Source organism: Mauremys reevesii, linkage group 1 (assembly GCF_016161935.1).
Source record: "Mauremys reevesii isolate NIE-2019 linkage group 1, ASM1616193v1, whole genome shotgun sequence".
In the NCBI taxonomy this organism is placed as follows: Eukaryota; Metazoa; Chordata; order Testudines; family Geoemydidae; genus Mauremys; species Mauremys reevesii.
In genome coordinates, this window is record NC_052623.1 from 242,620,687 (window position 1) to 242,642,212 (window position 21,526).

Here is a 21,526-nt window from a genome sequence, read left to right on the forward strand (position 1 = left end):
AAATAAAAACACTCGTCCCCCCCCCCCCCCCCCCGGCTACATCAAAATTAAAACTTCTGTTTCAAGTTGACATTTCAGGAAAAAAGCTTCTACACTGCGGTCGCATGCAAGGCAAATTCACAACCCTACTCTGACTCAGGCAAAGGAAGGACTTGAACTGGGGACTCCCAAACCCTAGGTGAGCACCATAGGGCTATCCAGTATAAAAATAGCCACCAACCACATCCTTCTCTTCCTCCTGCTTTGTGAATCACACCTAAGTGCCCTTGAGAATCTAGCCACATTTTTGATTTGGTGAATTCACAAATCATTTCAGGAGACCCCAAACTGCATTTTTTTTCAGCAAATAAGCTATTCATCTGAAACTTTTCACCCAGTCCAATTAATGACTCAAATGGAGCTCTGTCAACTCACACCAGCTGAAGATCCCAGAAACCAAACATGAGATTGGGACTTCATTGTACTAGCTGCTATACATACTCATAGTAAGGAAGTCTCTGCACTAAACAGCTTAAAATGTAAAAAGATAGCAGAGACAAAAGAGGGGAGGCAGAGATTATTATTACTTTTGTTATTAATTAATTATTATTATTATAAAGAGATTAAATGATTTGCTCATGGTCACTAAAGAAGCCTGTGGCATAGCAGGAGACTGAACTCAGACACCTGGAGACCCTTTCCATTGTTTTCACCACCAGATCATTTTTTCCTCTGGATAGAAGTACAAAATATTTATTAATAAATTGTGTTTATTTGCAATATCTGCCCTGTTACATTTGAATTCAAAACATATTTGTTCATCTCCATTTAAAATACCGGTATTACCTACTGAACTTCTGCAAACATACTGTAGGTGAGGTGCGTGGATTGTCAAAGATGGGAGCTGAGTGTACACATGGGACACATATATAAAAACACATGCGGCCCATGTATATATATACACATGCATAGCTGCCCTCTGAAGACCGCATACTCCATCAGGACTGAACCTGCATGAACTACTAGAAAGCAATGGCCTATTGTTTGATACATCTGTTTATAATGTGTCAGTGGAAGGGCACTGGGTTCTATCCATCAGTCAAGCCACAATACACCTGACACACCAGTTAGTAGAGAGCAGTTAGAAGACTAAGTCAGCGGTGGTATCTTGAACAGGGAATGAGATCCTGGAGTGAAGGGAGGAGGAAGAGGAGGAGAGGGTAGGAGTGGGGAGTGGTACTAGCTCCATATTGTTGTTTCACTGGAAGGACACAGCGTGTCATAACGAATTACTGTTAATTTGCACCAGCAGTACAGTTAGATTGAGACCGGCAAGCGACGATGACAAACAGCACTTGCAAGATTGCATAATGAGGGGGCAAGGCTGCTTCACTGGAGCCGCTTCACTCAATTAGTGGACAAGGCTTTTAATGCCGCTATGCACAACCAAAGCAATTTTGATTACTTAGAGCTAAGTCTCCATTTAGAATGATTCGGAAGCTGAAACAGCCCCCCCACCCGCCCCTTAATATAATTTATCTGCAGAGTATTTGAATGGTAATAAGCTATTTGAAAGCCGGTCACATTAGCCTCTATTTCTGTCTAAGCCATGTTGAAATATTTTTTTTTTTAAATAAGTTCAAATGATAGTATTTATTCTACCAAATAAAATATAAATAAGACAGCAAGTAATCAAAAATATGCAGAATGTGGGGCCAAATTCTGATTCCCTTTACACTGGTGTAAATCCAGAGCAATCCAGTTGATTTTGGGGAAATCACTATAAGTTTGTAGTAGTGTAAATGAGATTAGAGTTTGGCCCAGTGTGTTTTGCGTGAGGGATTTACAATTAGTGAGTAATCTTACTGGCTGACAATGACCAGGGTTGAATTATCTACTGTCCAATATTTATACTTTCAACACTTTCCTGTCTCAATTTCTCTTTATCATGCATAGAATAGAAATATCTCTTTATCAGGTTTTGAATAGAAATATACAGAGCCTGATCTGGTTTTGATGGAGCGGGCCCTGAGGATCTGATCCAAAGCCCATTGGTGTAAATTGACTGGACTATTGGAGTTAATGCAGGCCTTCAGTTTGCATGCTTGCAACAGATTCGCTTTTTTGCAGGGAGGGAGAGGGCAAAGGCAGGAGACAATTTTGATCATTTTGCTAGTTCAGAAACGTATTGTTTCCCACATAAACATGACTGCATAACCAGTCTGATGCAAGATGGGTTTTTTCCACCATCCTTTGAAGCATCAGGTACTAGCCATTACAGGGGCAGAGTACCATATTCAACAGACCAATTGTCTGATCTGCTTTGGGAAAGACAGTGTTTCTACTAGATGTCCATAAACACACAACAGGGAAACTTTAAACAGCTTCATCTCTCAGCTCCAATATAGCTCTGTATGTATAATTTATTTAAAATTTGGCTCAGCAGGGTAGCTGAATAAAATACACATCTTATTCTTGTGAAGGTCCGCACTACTGCCCCCATAGCCTGTATAACTGTCAGTCTATTGGCCTTTTGAATTTTTGTTTTCATAATACCAAAAGCTATTTGAACAAACAGAATTATAGACTAATCATCCCTTGCCCAATTGTGCTGAGTTTTACAGGCAACAGCAGAGAACAAGAAATGCAATTTAGTTAGAACTTCAAAGCAAGGGTTCGTTATTACCCAAGCTGGGATTCTCTTTTGCCTCCCTCACTATTTGATTTTAAAAGTGAATGGAAACCAATTGTTTAAATTTCTTCTCCTGATTTTTTTTTCCATTCCCAGGGGGTCGCTTTCACATCATAGATTACCAACTAACCTCAAGACTGACTAACGTATATTTTTTAGTCTCTAGACAGCCACAGTTGAAAAATGGGCCCAATCCAAAACCAGGCATTTATACACTTCCAAACTTTGGAAACGTACACATTTCATAACCGGCTCCTATCTTTGCAACAGAATTAACAAAAGTACTGACCCAGCCACACCTTAACTTTAAGTCATTGGGATCTTTCACGATAGGATGTCTTTCTAAAAGAGAAGTGATGGGCTTGATGTAGGAATTATTGGGTGGAATTCTATGGACTGTGTTATACAGGAGGTTAAGAACATAAGAACCGCCATACTGGGTCAGACCAATTGTCCATCTAGCCCAGTATCCTGTCTTTTGACAGCGGTTGGTGCCAGATGCTTTAGAGGGAGAGAACGGAAAGGGGCAATTTATCGAGTGATCTACCCTGTCATCCAGTCTCGGCTTCTAGCAGTCAGAGGTTTAGGGACACCCAGAGCATGGGGTTGCCTCTATGTTAAACCTAGATGATAACGGTCCCTTTAAGACTTAAAATTCTATGCATTTATAGCTGTCCCATATCCCTATAATGGGACAAGACAAAACCCCATATTTAAAAATCCTCAGACTTTGGGAAAGGCTGGATCTGCTTCTAAAATATGAGGCTGAAATCCATCTAGGGCTGGCTGGAAAATAAGAAATCCATTTTGTGAAAAGTTGGAGGTTTTGAGATGATTGTTTTTGTTCTGCAGTAGAAGAAAATCGAGACCTATCAATTTTTTTTTTGCAAAAAATGTGAGGCATGCCCCTGACCCAACTCAGAATAGCCAATAATTTCTTGGTGAGGGCACTCATCTGGGCCCTGAGAAATTGACTAGGGCAGAGCAGGAATTGGACCTCCATATCCCTGGTGAGTTCCCTAACCACAGGGGTATTGACTATTCTGGGATGTGGACGGTTGTTTCTGCATCTTTTTGAGCAGAAATTCCATCCCGGAACTGAAAGACTGTTCATTGAAACCCATATGTTTCCATGAAGCGTTTCAGTTTTGGCAAAAAAATATTTAGGCCAAAAATTGCCAAGCAGCTCATTCTGTAACATCAACACAAGGAACACGGTATTTTCCACATACAATGGAAAAGATCAATGGGAACTCAGCTGGCATCAGACTAAAGAACCAGAGTCTGAACAGGTTAAGAAACATACCTTGTTTCTCTCTATGAAAATAGTAAGTGAAATTTATGCTCATGGGAATGATTATACATATGTTTTTAAACTAAAACTCTAACCGGGCATGATTAGTTTTGGCCTTATTTTTGTCACAACATCGTAGTCCATATGGCCTGAAGCAAATCGTTCCATATTTTTATTTCAAAACTCTGTGTTTTTCTTGTCTATTTCCTCCTCTCCCACCACACACACTGGCAGCCACTACCAATGCACCAAATGCCAAATATACTCTGCAAGCTGGTTAGCACAAAGCACCATACAATACTGGCATGCTCTTCTTGCAGGGGGATTCTCTCTAAAACCAGTGGCCCATCCAAGCAGCATCACTGTCTGGCATCGTAGCACTTCCATACGCTGTCAGTCTGTTCCCAGCAATGGGCTGCCTCAAATGTGGCTGCTCCACCCATTTCAAGGGAATTAAATAAGATAACCAATAAAACAACAGTACCTTGCATTTATACATAGTTTTTTTCTCGCCTGGAGGCTTTACAAACTATTAACATTCAGCACCATTGAAATGTTGCCATTGCTGGGGTAGAAGGTGGAAATCACCTCAAAACAAGTGACAGATAAGAGAAACATTGACCACGGACACCAGGGCGATCCTACACGTTTCCAAAAGGAGCTATGGGAGCTTTAATGTCTGTGCAGAGTAGACGGCAGCTCATCTCCTAGATCTTGTCTGGAAGACCCACTCGCAATGAACTAAATGGAACTCAAAGGTGAAAGGCTCTCCTGACCCAGCCAGAATTCAAACCACTAAACCATTCCTTCCATTACCCAGATTGGAGGCTTTTCTCTCCTTTGTCTTCTCCCTTTTCCTCCCCCATACACCCATCTCCCTATGGCACAATGACAATTAATGATTCAATTAAAGCCTGTTACAAAGTAATGGTCATTTGACCCCACTTAATTCAGTTACTGAAAACAAAGCTAAAAGTTCGCCACTGTAATAGCGACATGCACGCCTGCTCAGAAAGGCAACCTCTATGTGGCCTGCATCTACACATCCTGCACGCTGCATTCACAATACATAGGCTGTCTGCTGCTCTCCCACATTACCAAGTTTCTGTAAGGGCAGCAACTCCACCTAACAAATGTAACTTTAACAACAGTAAAACAACCTAATAGCTTAGCATGCCAGGGGGCTAATGTGGTGGGCCATTTAACGCTGCACTAAATAGCCCCAGTTTGATTCTCATTGCCAAGTGCCGAACTGAGAATTGCAACTGCAGGAGCAGTTCCTAATTCATTAGTTAAAGGGGGTCATTGCTCATAGGGTGGGGAAGAGGAAAGAAAAATCAGACAACTCCAAACATTCAAAGTCAACAGAAGGTTGCACTCCTGCGAGATGTTGTATTTAGCCAAAAGCCTGACAAAGCTCCGCAGCTGGGAGCCCATGGTGGTTTTACTCAGCATTAAAAAGTTGCCTTAAGACACTTGTAACCTGTATAATAGGCTGGGTGGGAATGGGAAAGGCGGGAATGAAAGGAAGGTGAAAACATCTTGTTAACAGACTGCAGTTCCGTCTTAAGCAACCCCCAAACTGCACTCCATGCAGGCTGACGGCTTGGCAAAGAGGCAGCTCAATAAAGAAATAAATAAAATACACCCCAAAAAGCAAAATTTAAGAAGGGACCGGATTGAAAATACAATAAAATAAAAATAAAATACAATGAAATCAAAAATTGAAATGAGACCACTGCAAAAGGACAGCTTTATTCCTGAACATTACTCCCATAAAACAACTGATTTCTCTAATTCCTGCCATCACTCAGATTGGCCTTGAATTACCTCCTGATAGGCCTCCCATGCGCTTGCAGATGAGAGAGTGTAATGGGGATCTGTTAATTAACTAGAAGCAAAGTTGCACGGTGGGGATCAAACACTGGATGCGTCCTAAAACTCCCACAGGGAAGATGAAATGCAGCGCAAACTTTAAAGACTTCCCGTCATTAGCCAAGACCTTGGCTGTTCCTGGCCCAGACCCCTCCTGTTTCAGAGAACAATGAGGACAATGATGGCAGAAATGAAATAGTGCAGTGAGGAACAAAGGAATTAGCTATTTACCCACAGAGAAAGAAAGGAAGAGGGGGGTGAGGGAAGGGCAGGGGGAAAGAGAACTTGCTTTTTCTATGGTTCCTGTCTACTTTTAATTAATTTATGGCTGCCAGGGACTTGCACACAGAGCACGCCCAAAAGCATTGTGTTGGAGTGCAGTGTTAATACATGTAACTTTTACTGTTTACTCCCAGGCAGAATGTAAAAGTAGCTGGGGCAAGGAGGGCAGTGGGGAAGGAGGAGAAGAGATGTTTCCTCTTTAAAGTGATTTGAAAGAAATGGACGGAGTAGGACAAAAGGTTAGACTGATCTTTAACTTCTAAGAATCTAGCTCCATGCAGATGATTATTTTTTAAGACTCCCAGGTGTAACAAATCATCACAGATAAGGCTCCAGTCACCGCAGCTGCATTTTAAAACACAGAGGACTTGTGGGGTAACACAGAACAGGGATATCCAAATTAGGTGGCTGCAGGGACTACCACTAGCAACTTATCAGAAGCCACTTTTAATCGGCCTAATGCAAAGCTCAAAGAAGTCACTGACTTCAACAGGCTCTGGTGTGAGTGATCACAGATATTGACCACAAGGTGCCCAGGCAGTGCTCAGTCTGCAGTAGCTCACTAGAACCAGTGGAGAAGGGGACCAGCAGAGCTCAAGCTCATCAAGGGCTCCCCCCACAAAGCTCCTGATTGAGGGAGACATCCAGCCCCACCAATTGGCTTACACACACTACACTTAAGTCAGAAGGAGCCATAGGAAGTTGTCTGAGCTATTCTGTGGATTCCTGGCTGGCTGCCATTTTGGACCTTGATTGACTCCTGATACCTGTCTTCCAACCTGTCCCTGAATCATAGAATATCAGGGTGGGAAGGGACCTCAGGAGGTCATCTAGTCCAACCTCCTGCTCAGAGCAAGAGCAAGACCAATCCCCAACTAAATCCCCAAATGGCCCCCTCAAGGATTGAACTCATAACCCTGGGTTTAGCAGGCCAATGCTCAAACCACTGAGCTTTGCCACCCCCACCAGTTCCTGCCCTCCTTATCCCAGATCTTTCTCCACTCCCAGTTCCTGCTTTCCTGCCTCGCTTCAGGTCCCTGCTACTTTGCCCTACCCCTCACTCTGACTTCAACCCTTGGCTTGACTCAGTCTCTGTCTCCGACCCCAGTTCCTAACTCTGACCAGTAGATAGGACTTCCCACGAACCAGTCCTCACATCTAGATCCAGGCCCATGAGCATGTGACAGCAGTTTGCTCTTCTATTGCACCTTTCATCCAAGAATCTCAAATTGCCATACACAAATACTGTTATCCCCATTTTATACCTGGAGGAGAACAAGGCACAGAAAGTTTAAGTGACTTGACTAAGGTCACACAACAAGTCATCAACACTAGCGCTAGCACTAGACTACCAGTCCCTGGCTCCACCCACCAGACAACAGATACACAAACATGATGGCGATGGGACAAAGTATAAGAACCTGACGTGAACAGAATATTCCCTCTGATAGGAACACGTTACATCTTTCAACAAAAAGAGACACACACAGTCAACTTTAGCTTGTACTTTGTCTCCCTTGAAAGATTAATAGAAATGGCTCCTTGTCTGCGTTTACCAGAAATGGACACCTGTAGTTGGATCAGTTTTATCCCCATTCCACAAGGATAAAGTATCCACAGGCTGCATTTAGTCATTAGCCCATATTTGGATACCCCTCTTTAGAGGGGAGTGAGGCCAGACAGCAACCCTTGATTTATTTACATATGATTTATTTACATATAACCCAGGAGAACTGATGTCTATTTTTTCTTTTAAAATTTAAGGTAAAAAATGCTTATTTGTTTTAAAACTAAGAGACAAAGAATTATTTTTCTGGGCCACCCGTTCAGAAGAATCAGCATGTGTTTCACAGTTCAGTGAAACAGACAAATCCTTCTAGGCTTATAGTTAACAAGATCTAGTGGTGTCCTCCCCTCCCCCCCGCAAAATGCAACACTGAACTCAAATGTTTTAAAATCCATTCCAAAATTCCAAATCAGGAACATTTCCATTTTTGGAGTGTGACATCCCGGGGTACAATTCAGACCAGTGGGGGGCTGTCAACCCTGCCCTATAACCTCAGGAATCTTACAAAGCCTTACCGAAGTATCTCCCACCTGGGCTGCTCACAAACAGCCTTTCAGCATGCAAGCCACACCTTGAGCATGTGTAACTGCACCCTGCCAGTTACACCCTGGTTCTCACCAGCCTTGATTATACTGCAAGGTGACCCCAACACACCCTCAATCCTGGATTTCCACCAGAAATATATGCCATGTACTGCCCAGTCCTTGCCTGGACAGTACAAATATTTTAAGTCTGTTATTTCTTTAGGGGAATAATATACCATGTTATTTTAAATACAGTTACCCTTTAATTTAACACTTTAATTTAAACATGCAGGATTCAATAATATAGTAAAACAAATTTATTAACTACAAAGAAATAGATTTTAAGTGAGTACAAGTAATGAGGCATGAAAGTCAGAAACAGTTACAAGAAAAATAAAGACAAAATGCTTATTAAAACTATATTAAAGTCAAGCAAAATTTCTCACCACATGCTTCCAGCAAACTTTTCAGGTCAGGACCCCTCTCCCAAAGTCCAATGGCTATTTTCCTTTGTCTTCTTGGGGGCAGAGAATGTGATGGGCAGAGAGAGAGGGGTGTCTTGGGGTGTTTGCCCCTGCTTTTTATAGTTTCAGTCCCCCTCTTGAAAAACATTTTCAGCTGGGAAGTGGGAGACAAAGAGTCTGTGGAAGGACATTTCCTGCTGGCTTTTTTTCACCTGTTTGAGCTTTCTTTGTTTTCCCTTCCTGGTTGCTTACTCTGTTTATTGCTTAAATGCAAATTCAGGCAAGCACACATTCCTTCCTTTGTTTAGGACAGACGTGACTTCTGCTTGGGCAGAGCTGTGGTGTTTGGCATGTGTTAATAACATCATACAGGAGAATCTTATAATTTTATATACAATTTTGCCACACTTATTTTATCAGGACAATACTAATGAGAAAATTATGAGTTTTAAAATGATACAAGGCATACCTTGTCCAAAGATTATTACAACAGTGTGCAGGGTGTGAATACAGGGGTGTATTCCGTCAGAGGGAAGCAGGCAAAAAAATCGTTACTATCACCATACACTAAGCAACCCTCAATCACGGTGAAAGGGATGGCTTTTGATCACATCACAGAAGTCCTGATTGAACAGCGGATTTGCCAGTTTTAGAGACAAGCAATATAATCATGAGAAGAATTTTTACCTGGTGTTTACTTTAGATCAAGCTCTGAATAGCTATGAAGTTGGATGTATTTTCAGAGGCCAATGTGGTGTCTAAAATTCCAGTAGCCTCTCATTTCAGTGCCTTGTACCATGTTGGTTAAATGTGTGTCTATGTCTTCCTTTATTGGCTGGTCCCAAGTATTTATCTATCACTCTAGTGACTACATGCATCTAAATTAATCATATGGCCACAGCACCTCAGACTCTTAATTTATGGATCCTTGCAACACTCCTATGAGGGTACTATCCCTGTTTTACAGATGGGGAATAGAGACTGAGGGGCTAAGTGACTTGCCTAAGGTCACCGAGGAAGTGTGTGGCAGAGTAGGGAACTGACTCCAGATTAGCATCCTAACCACTGGACCATCCTCTCTCTTATGCACAAGGGTAGTCCTGTAGCTTAAGTTTTAGGAACTTGTATTTTTGCTGCTAAAGGGCATGGGAACTGTCCCTGCAGATGACTATGGAGTTTTTATGTACATGGCCAGTTTTCTAGATTCACATAATAAAAACAGCCAAACAAGAGTGGCACCCTTGCGGGTGATGTCAGCAAAGACGACAAGGGCTAAGTAAATCTAGAGATGGAACTACTCTCTGAAGTAGAAAGGTGGTCACTTCAGGGCAGGGTTGAGGCAGGCGTATTAGCAGAGTGGTGGGTGTAGCTACTCTGTCCTGTGGTAAAACAGACAACATCTGCTTCACGATCTGGCCCCTCAGGAGTGCATTTGGACCAGCCTACTCACCCAAGCAGTCCTATTTGGCCATTCATTTAACAAGGGGGGGGGGGGAATCATTTGGAATTTTTTTAAAGGTAGTAAAGGAAGGAACTTAGCCCTTGAGATTCATTCTGGGCTAAAACAGACCATACAAGATCTCATCCTGGGTGAACATTGTTTTGTTAACATTGGGAGATAAATTAGCCTGACCTTTGTAGAAAAGGGGAGGGAGAGGAAGATATTAAGGGTGCAAAACAGTAACTTCCAGCTTTTCTTTTGTGCCCCTCTGACTATACAATGGCGACATTAAGAAAATCTGGGGGAGGGGATTAAAATTAATCCATTTTATTAATTTAGCTGATGTCACAAACAGGAAATCATCCCATCAAAATCTGGCTAAAGGTTCAGTTATTATTAGCCTCCAAGATGTAGGCTAATTGCTTTCTGTGTTTTCCACCAAAAGCAGCTGAGATCCTGAGATGCACAAGAAGGATCTGGCATATGGTTAGAAATGTGCCTTTCCTGAAGTTTTGTAACCTCACATTTGACATTGACCCACAACATAAAATTGGTGTTATTTGTCAAGCCCAGATCTGGCAAAGGCTTAAGCAACGTAAGTATCACTTTATGCACATCAGTAATTCCACTAAAGTCAATGAGATTACTCACACGCATAACATTATACATGTGCTTAAGTCTTGGCAGGATCAGAGTCTTAGGTTGCACTCCCAAGATACACAATAAAGTAGAGCTGGTTAAAAATACTGAATTAATTTTTTTCCATTCAAATGTGACATTTTTTCTAAAACAAACTTCACAAAAAAACAGAATGTGCCACTTTCTCAGGGCATCCAAACCTGTAGGTCACAATGCAACCCCCCTACCTCAGCAGGAGAGATTTACTAGTGCTAAGATGGGTGATAGCTCCCTGTCGCCCCACTCTGTTAGTCACCCCAGACAAACTTCTCAGGACTCTACCAGTCATTACTTTACCCTGCAGGTTTACAATTAGGCCTGGACTACCCTAGAAAATTAAGCCAGCTTAATTATGTCACTCAGGGGTGTGAAAATCCTCACCCCTGAGCGGCGTAGTTAAGCCGACCTAACCCCCAGTGTAGACAGCACTAGGTCAGCAGAAGCATTCTTCCCCCAACCTAGCTACCACTTCTCGGATGGTAGATTACCTACGCAGATGGAAGAAATGCTCTTATTATCGTAGGCAGTGTCTACACTGAAGCACTACAGAAGCACTGCAACGACTGTTTAAGTGTAGACATACCCTCACAGTACTCCAGTTCCTGAACTTCCCAGAAGCATTGCCCTTTAAGGTCCAGCCCCTGTCACTGGATACTCACAGTAATTATCAAGTCTGCTGCCTGCAAAGAGACAGCTTACACCCCAGCTTACCTGATTCCACTGAGAAGGCGCACACTTATTATTGCAGCATGGAGATGACTTTATAGTAAAAAGAAAATAAGTCTTAACAAAGAAGAGAGAGTCACAGATTCAAGTGAGTATTGAGCAGAATTATGGAAACAACGATGGTTACAAATAAAACAAAAAGCCTAAAATGCCTCCAAGAAACTAATCACAACTTTTAACAGGCTAAAATCTTTGTCTAAGATACATTTCTCACCTAAAGCAATGTTTCAGCGGCACTAGCCCCGAAGGCCAGGAACTAGCTTTCATGGATGCAAAAAGTGCTGTCCATTTTTCTCCCTCAGTGATAGACAACAAAGGGGCTCTTTACCCCCTCTCTCTTCCAGTCCAGAAAACCTTTGAAATATACCCCCAGATAAGATCTTTCTTCCACACTGCTTGTGCCCCAGAGTGCTGACGCCATGCTGTTTTCTCATCCTCCTGTTAACTTGTTCTCCCTGTTCACCTCAGATGCAAACGACTTCCCATCATATTTGGTTTATCCTGCTTAATTTACATCTGAGATAAATCAACATTCCTTTATCTGGGAAGATACTTGTTTAGCAACCCTGCCTGGTTTCATAGTTTACATTTTTTTGTACGTTTATACCATTTCTTGAATAACATGTGTACATGCCTCTTGCGGTGCTTCTGACAACCGTATGATGTAAGCTTCCGTTCGATACCCCACATGATATGCTGCATAGATAAATACCATGACCGCAATGGTTTAGCAGCAGTGAATTGGTGAAGCCTGACAAGAGTTGCTGACACACAGTAGTGAACCACTAACGAGCCTCTGTCTCGCACAGAACCTTTTACATTTTCATTATTTTGCAGTTTTTGTCAAAAATATTATCTAAACTGTTACCAAAATGTAGGGGGATCCATCAGTGATGTAATGACTCCTTCCTTGCAGCTAGCACACAGGCTGAGAAAATGGGGAGTGGCCAGGGCTTCACTACACCTCAGAAATGCAAGCAGTCATAACAGTCTATTGGAACCAATGGCAGGTAGTGTAAATTAGAGTGGCCATCAATCTACTCTATTCATACTGGGGGATGACGGTCCGGTGCACAGATAGCCTAGGATTGAGGAAGTGCAAAACTGGTTTAAAGCCACTTTTGCACTCTACTCCTGAGTTGCCCTGTCCACTGCTCAACCACCTCTGAAGACTGGCACCTCAGTTTCTACTTCCTCTCTGTGATTTATAGCAAGAAGGGAGAATGATACAGAAGCAGGCTACTGCTTTTTCTGCTCTGCCCCAAGGTACCCATTTATTAGCTCCAGTGCAGCTATCTTCTCCAGCAGCTTAAGTGTTAAATGACTTTTTTTTATTTGAGCATTTATTGATGAAGTTCTCATTGATTTAAAATGTATTAATAAAATGATAGGATAAATAACGTTGACAAATAAAGCCCTTGTTGAGACATACCCTGAAGAGAAAGGGTTGCTGGGTAAGTCAGCCAATACACACTTCAGGTGTGTTGAGACAGTGAGGTGCTTCTGATGCCTCAGAACACAGCTGTGCATACCTGACTGTGCGTTACTGATTACCCTACACATAGAACACATGATAGCATGGTTAGTTGGCATGAGCTTAGGGTAGTGACAAAGCCATGAGTCGCATGTGCAACTTATGATACATGGATGCCACTGAAACATCCACCCTTTCATAGCATCTCTTCTTTTGCATTCCCCAGTCATATGATATCTCACCCCCAAACCATTTCCCCCTGGGAGCCGAAGACTCTAAGTATCCTCATAAACAGGCTCTTCTTCAATAACCATCTCATTTATCAGCTAGTGTTGAAGGAGACAAAAAATCTTGCTTGGCTCCAACACCGCTGATCTCAAATAGCATGTGTTCTAGTGCAGATCACACTCTGTTGCTTCCCTGTTATAACACATTTTGGATTCATAAATTCTTCTGCCCAGACGATAGGCTATATGATCATACATATAAATAAATAATGTTCAACTTTTGTACAGAGATGAGGGTCAGTTCTTTTTAGATGAATGGCCAGACCAAAAGCAGGTCCAAATACCTCCAAACTTTGGAGCCATATCCAAATTCTGCAGGTTCTAGTTCTCATTTTATATTAAGCAGTTCACCAGTCCCTACTGTTGTGTGTTTGTGTAAAAGAATAATAGTAATGTCAAAAGTTTTTTGAATTTATGTAACACTTATTTCTTCAAAGCATTATATAAACATTAGCTAGTGAAGCTTCACAATGCAATATGATTGTAGGTAAGCATTATTATTTCCCTATCTGGAAAACGGATTTAAGAGCACATGTGACTTACCAAAGACCACTCAGCTAGAACAGGCTTCAGAGTAGCAGCTGTGTTAGTCTGTATTTGTTAGTCTCTAAAGTGCCACAAGTACTCCTGTTCTTTTTGCCAACTAGAACAGGTTTCAGAGTGGTAGCCGTGTTAGTCTATCAGCAAAAAGAACAATAACTTCAACTCAGATGTTTCTGCATTCCAATCTCATGATCATTTCACCAGATTGATGCTTTACACAGATTTCCTAATGTTCTCAACTAAGGGAAATACACACACCCACTCTCACTCTTTAAGTTAGAAAAATGCAGGGCCGCTCAGGGGGAAGGGGGCGCAAGTGGGACAATTTTCCCCAGGGGCCCCATGAGCCCTGACCCGGCGGTCCGACTGCTGAAATGCCGCCGAAGACTCAGAGTGCCACTAGGTGAGTACAAGCACCGCAGCTCCCCCACTTTGCCCCAGGCCCCCTGAATCCTCTGGGCAGCCCTGGAAAAATGTATGAGCTCACATTGGAGTCTATTTTGCTGATACCTGGGAGATCCACAATGGCAAAAAACAGATTTAAAAATAAAGTATCTTCTTTTCTTCTATCATTGCATCATATGACAAAAGTCCAGAGGCATTGAGAGTCATATCAAAGCTAGTGCTCTGGCCTTTCATCTCTGGGATTCTGGTCAGAGTCGGATGCCACTAAGTAAAAGGAACAGTATACCACAAAATCACCAACACATTATTCAATACCTATGTCAATCGTTGCTCAAAGAGGCCCAGAATAGAGTCAGCATAGAGTGAATTACCATTCCTACTATAAAGGGTTGTTCTACCAAATAATGGTTATGGTAATTGACAACTCTGTTTATAAAAGCTAGCAGCATGGCTGCTTTCACTACATCTGGCCTATAGCTAAATAAAGACTTCACTTTTCAGGCCTGTCAGTGCCTAGTACAAAGATTTTGCCTAGTGTTAAGAAGGAGGGAAAAGTACATATTCATGGCAGCATGGTGAGCCCATATATAATATGTGCCACATATTAGGGTCCCAATATTGCACAACACTAGTGACTTGTTCCAGAGCTTAATGTTAGCCTGTGTTTCATTTTTATAGGGTTGCTGAAACTAGAAAACACTTACCAGCATGGGGAGAGCTATTAAAGGCAGAGGTCTCTCATATAAGCACAACATGTGATCGGATAATATTATCTGGATTAGCAGCTTTACAACCTAGCCAAGCCCCAGGGCTACAATTATCTGGTTGCATTAAACTGAAATCACCTTCAAAACCTCACAGTGAATGAGCCCTTGGACGTCTCTAATCTGCCAGTTCACACTTGTAAGTGAAAGCAAAATTCAGTGATGAACAAACATTGCAGTGCAAGATTTCCCAAAGAATGTGTTTGATTTTACTTCAGAAAGTGTCTCCGTTGTATCTGGCTCTCACTCCCATATCTTCCCAATATATTACAATTAAAATTAACAATTATTTGTGTGACTATTATTATTTCTAATTAGCAATTTGTACCTGTATAGTACTTTTCATCCCATTGGGTTTGGTGCAGCAATTTAGTAGGTACAATACTAAGGCCTCCTTTTATGGAAAGGGGCAACCTACATGACGGCAGTGATCTCTTCTGGCCTTAAAGTCTCTGAATGAATCTATGATTCTGAGGTTCTCAAAACACTGCAAGTATTACAGAGCTACCACTTGCACCTGCATACTTTCCTTCTTTTTCTCCCAATCCTTCACTGTGATGGAGGGATGTTATAAACAGTTCCATCTAGAGAGGACAGCTATTATACTCAGTTATGTAAATATTCAGCTAGCCTATAAGCATTTAGATCTTCAAATCACATTAGCTTTCATAGCCTTGTTTGGTGGGTTAAACATAAAACCAAGGTGCTGCACGAGCATTTAAGATTCTCTGACCAAATTCCAGTTTGTAAAATTATATCCTGTGTTTCCACAACTCCTCTTGAAGCTTCAGTTAGGCACAGTGGGCCAAGTCCACAGCTGGTAAAAGTCACATGGCTCCACTGAAGTTTTGCTACAGAAAACTCCAAGTCTACGGAGTTATGCCAGTTTACACCAGCCCTATATTCTCACTAACATCCCATCTTAACTATTAAGCTTCTGCCAAGTTCCACCCCAGAACTGGCCGTCTTTCCAGGATGGGCAAAGAGTTTATGTGCGAGAGAGAGAGAACGCGCTGGTCGGGAATTTTTCAGAATGTTTTTTCATTAGAAAATGCTGATTTGTTGAAATCAAAATTTTTCACAGAAACTCTCTCTAAATTTTTTGAAAGGTTTCCATTTTGTTCTGAAGCACAATGGAAAATTTTTTGGAACTTTTGAAAAATTTTTCGCAGAACAGGAAAGCCATTTCCGGTCTATAGCTAGTTATGTAGTAAATAGTTTGTAAATCTTTTCCAAAAGGCCTTCCTTGGAAAAGAGTATTATATAAATGTAAGGTCATCAATAAATCCACGTGCACTGAAAATTGACCCTAAGTTAAGCACTATAAGGTTCCATGTAAAGTTCTTGTTCCCTCTACCAAAATACACAATTATAATGCCAATATTTACTAATAGTTAGTGCCATGCCATAACATTTTTAATCAGACATGCAATTGTACACTTGCATACAAAATGGCATCCTATATGTGGCATGACCTTACCATACATAGGGTGTGTGCAAGGTTATGCTGTGTGGAGGACACCATTTTGTCCTTGGGTTGCCAACCCTCCAGGATTGGCCTGGAGTCTCCGGGAATCAAAGACTAATCTTTAATTAATGATTATGTGATGTGATGAAATCTCCAGGAATACATCTTACCAAAATTGGCAACCCTATTTTGTCCCCATGTTCTCGCCGAATTGTCCCATGGCCACAGCTGATCCTGGGGCATGCAACGCATGCCTTGTATATGCTGAGTGCGTGCCACTGTTTACAAACCCAGTGATATCTGGGAAATTGCAGTATTTCCTATTCAAAATATAGGTAGAAAACGGCATTACCTCAGACACTACTGTGTGGAGATCACGGGTACCATTTTTAATGGTGATGACAATTGCTCTTCAGCTCCTTTGTCATTCTGCTCTGGGCTAGAAAACATGAGTGGGAAAACTCTAATGCAAGTTCTAACTAGACCAATTTTCATACAAAATTTTCAGACAGATAACTGGAAAGATTTACTTTAAAAAAAACCCTACAACAATGACATTTGAAAATCTTAAACGAAACTAATTGATTCTGGATGTTAGCCATTTTGGAAGCTGTTTTCTGATACACCAGTGGGGAGAAATTATTACTTGGATGCAGCTGTAAATGCTACTACACTTTTAAATTAAAATCAATTTTCTTGATTAAAGTAATTTCTTGCCTAAGCGGGATTAAAATCATTTCATTTTAAATAAGGTTTTGCTAGAGTGTTGCTCTATTCACATTATATCATCCACTTGTGTGTTTGTGTCATGAGACTTGCAAAAGTTTTTCATGACACTACCAAATGTGAGTAGTGCACTGGTTTTACATACATTTCTCTAGACCTAGCTAGTCTTAGAACGTATAGTACTGCAGCATTTTTTTTGCATGACTACACCTTTTAAACAATATAGTTTTTCTTACATGTGGGTGGAGTCTACACACTCCACTCCAAGTAGAACTGCTCATACCCAGAGTCTAAAAAGCATCACCCTACAGCATACTTTAACAACAAAAAATGCTAATTCCCAAACATTATCACAGAAAAACCCAGCATAAGCCTTCTCTTCATGCCTGGCTGCCCATAACGCTATTTTAGCCCAACCTAAGCCTCCCCATAGACTTAGTTGCTCCAGGAGTTCCTTCCCTCAGGGCCTGTCATTTCAAAAAAATTCTATTCCCCTCACCCTGAGACCTATTCCTGCTCCTCCTATCCTCAACATTCATCTACACCTACAAAACACTTCATGCTTTCTTGGCAGAATTAATACCTGCCCAGAGGGTGGAGTATTTCAGGCAAACAATGCCAGCCTGTCACAGTGAGTAACAGCAATGCTCTTTTTCCTGCACTTTGTTACATTATATATAGTAGTATGCAAGTTGCCTATCTATGTTAATTAAGCAGTACTGTTACCTCCTTCTTCTCCAAGCTATCCAACCAGAATCCCCACACTTTCCATTTCCAATTAAATGGAAATCCCCATTTAATTTCCAGAGTTCAGAATTGCTCTCTCCCTTGTGCTGTCTGTCTTCCTGACCAGGACTTTAGAACAACGAATAAGGTTTGTCTAGATTAGAAAAAGTGGTCAAGCTTAACTAACATGACCTAGCCTACCACAATTGTAACTTGACTCTAGCCTGGACTACCCCTCACCTAGCTAAAAATGAACTAAGGTATTACCTTGCATCTACGCTCAGAAAAGTCCTCAAGTCAGGTTGGTCTTAGCTAGATTGTGTTAGCTGACTCCAACCTAAACATGGCTTTTTATAGTCAAGACAAAACATACAGGACATTCCTCACAGGTTTTATATGGAGCTCAGTGCATGCTGGGACAGAAGGTGGGGGACCAAGTTTTCAGCCCAGTTATAACTAGATTTCTGGTTTTTTAAAAACCACAATTGTACAGGCACAAATAATTGTGAAGGTTTGGCATCCACAACAATTTGAAGGTTCATTTTAAGTAATTTAGACACCTTAGTACCTGCTACCCTCTCTGTGCCGCAGTTTCCCCATCTGTAATATCAGATTAATGATCTTGACCTTCTTTGTAAAATACTTTGAGATCTACAGATGAAATGTACTATAAAAGAGGTAGGTATTATTATTCTGTCATGCCCACTACTAACTGCATGTACAAAATTGCACTTACAGTTATTTAGATCTGCATGTTTTTTCCACAAATCTGTTTGAAAATCTGACCTTGGGAACTTAGTCAGTACTTTGTGGATGTTCACACAGTGGAGACATTGGGTATGATTTTTAAAATCACCTAAATCAATCAGATGCCTCACTGGAAGGTAGTTGCCCAACTCATTTAGGCACTTTTGAAAATCTTGCCAATGAACAATTGAGGTCAGTGTTATGTACTTCACTACCAAGTCTGAATGCTTCAATGTAAGGAGCTCCTATTAATTAAGGATGCAACATGTACCTAAACCTCCCTCTTCCCACTCCAAGTCACAAGAGTCAGTCTTTAAATCTTGTTTTAAATTTTCCTTTTCTCATTAGAGCACATATTTGATTATCCGTGTTAAGAGATCTGCCACTATGTGTCTTGTTTTCTTCTTATTTTCTACTGAGAAGAGTGTAATGCAGTAGTCGGAGCACAGGACTGGAAACAAGGATTCAGAGCTTCTATTCTCAGCTCTGCCACAGATGCACGATGTAACCTTGAACAAGTCAGAGTAAATACCTTGGCAAATATTTTGTTTGCATATTACAGAAAATAAAACAACACACCCTAAATTAAAAGACCATTAACTCAAAATCAAACACTCAAAAATTAGGAAATATCAGAATTAAGGTTGCTTGTGCAAACTTAATTCAGCCCCTTTATGAGTATGCAATATGATGTATTCTTTAATTACATGATCATATACTATTTTTTCCACAGGACCTCTGCCTCCTTCAGAACACAGAATAGATGGGGTTCACTTAATAAACAGGTATTTAATATCTTGCATGGTCCTCCGCATTTACTGTATGACCCTAGGTCTTATTGACTGCACACAAGTTGCACCATGCTATGAAGACAGAATCATTAAATTTCCTCATGGCTTTTCCATGGTGTTCATCACTAAGAGAGTGTATCAAACAGAAATGAACTTATCTTCACAACATGACTATGAGGTAAAGTAAAATTATTCCCATATTACACATGGGGAACTGAGGCACAAGGACATTAGTATCCAAAATGCACACTAATTTTGGGTGTTCCGGTCGAAAACCAGATGCCTGGCAACCCTAAGTCTTCCTGTAATCCCATGCAGAATGGATTCATATAAAGCTATGATTGGGGAGACGAAGAGATCATTGGATTCATTTTCTAAACAAGTCCTTTTTCATGCAACATATGAATGGAATTCATTGCCATGCACTGAAGCCAATAATTTATCCAGAGCCAAAAAGAGATTATATATTTATATAGATGTAAGAATGAATACAAGCATAGGAAGAATACCCAGCGTTATAACAGTAATACTAAAAAAAAGTTTTAAAAAGTATATAAAACCTCATGATGGGGGGCTTAAGCCAATCTCTAACTACTAGATGTTAGAAGACTCCCCTGGGCAGATCGATGTCCCACATATGCCTACTGTAGGATTTCTTGCACCTTCATATGAAACATCTGTTAGAAGCAGGATACTGAATAAGATGGACTTCAGATCTGAGGCAGTGTGGCAATTCCTATGTTCCTCAGCACCAGGCATTTATGAACAGCAGCCTATCGGGGACTCCAGGCCTGATATTCAGTCTGCAGAGTCACATTTTTATTTGCAACACGTATAAAACTATTACAGTTTTTGGGTAAAGCATACGTTTCATTTTACAGGTAATTGTTAGCCTTGAGCAAATGTAAGGCACAATCACTAGCAGAGATTTGCTTTGGTGAATTAAAATCAAGGGGTTATTTCACTAGAAATGCAAGATAGCACAAAGAAGCTAAAAAGATTAATAACTGAGTATTTTATCTTAAAAAAAAAAAGTTGATGACATGAAAACTCAAGCCCTCTTATAAAAGCCGAATGGGATTTCATAGGCTTATTGGGTTTTGCTTTTGATTCAGAAATATTTTGGGGGTGGTGAGCTGAATATTGTGTCTATGTAAAAAAAGGAATAGTTAAAAAAAAAAAAAAGTTGACCATAACCGGAGGCCTTGGCTCCAGCCGAGTGCCTGTTGTTATGAAAGCAAGGTGCTCCACACGATCTAATCATAGCACTAAACCTTGTTACAAGCCCTTTTACAGCTCCAATATCTGGGTTACATGGAAACACGCTGGAGAGCCTCCTTGTACTATGAAATAAATGTCATTCTGACTGGCATCCTCTCTTCCAGCGAGTAATTTCCCTCCGCTGATAAATCGATACAGCAAAAACAAATGAAAGCGCACAATGGGCGCACTGAGGATTACATTTTTATTCATTTCAGAGCCCCTGCAGCAGAGTTTTTTTTAAACACAATAGCAGAAAATGATGCACTTGAGCTGGGGGGGGCAGAAGGGGAAGAGATTTAGAGAGAGAGAGAGAGAAAGACAGAGGGAGGGAAAGCACAAAGAAGAAAGAAAAGGGAAGGAGAAGGCAATTTCAGAATTTAGATCTGAATCCAGATTTGAAATCCCTTGAATTTCAGAGTGTTTTGGGGTTCAGTGTTTTAGTTCAGGCTCATCTCTCCTTAAGTTCTTGAAATGTGTTCTAGCAGAAACAAAATACACCCCAGAAAAAATAATTTCATTCTCCGCCCCCCTCCCCCAACCACACACACTTCTTAAAATTTGTTTGATCCTGCTGTGGTTATTTCTCATTTCATTTGAAGGCACAGGACTATGACAGTAGTGTTGCACCCTCCCCTCATGAAAGCTGTGCCAATACAAACAGAAATGCAACCAGCAACTCAGGCCCACATCAATAATGTGGACTCTCAAAGCAGCCTGAATGGTTATGTTAGGGGGCATACGTTTGCTATATTAAAGAAACAGCTCAACACTCATTACTGAACCAGCAGGAAAACGTGTTAGAACTTCTGG

The 21,526-nt window shown here is 41.1% G+C and overlaps 1 protein-coding gene across 38 annotated transcripts in view; it reads right to left on the reverse strand.

Moving 5' to 3' along the window:
* The window catches only part of SOX5 (SRY-box transcription factor 5), an 862,257-nt gene that overhangs the window by 584,618 nt on the left and 256,113 nt on the right, over positions 1-21,526 (reverse strand). For 6 of the 38 annotated variants that reach the window (XM_039543986.1, XM_039543944.1, XM_039543679.1 and 3 more), the window contains one exon: positions 16,816-16,902. The exons of the other annotated variants lie outside the window; for them this stretch is intronic. The gene's annotated coding sequence lies outside the window, so the exon portion shown is untranslated. The remainder of the gene's footprint in view (positions 1-16,815; positions 16,903-21,526) is intronic. 38 annotated transcript variants of the gene reach the window in all.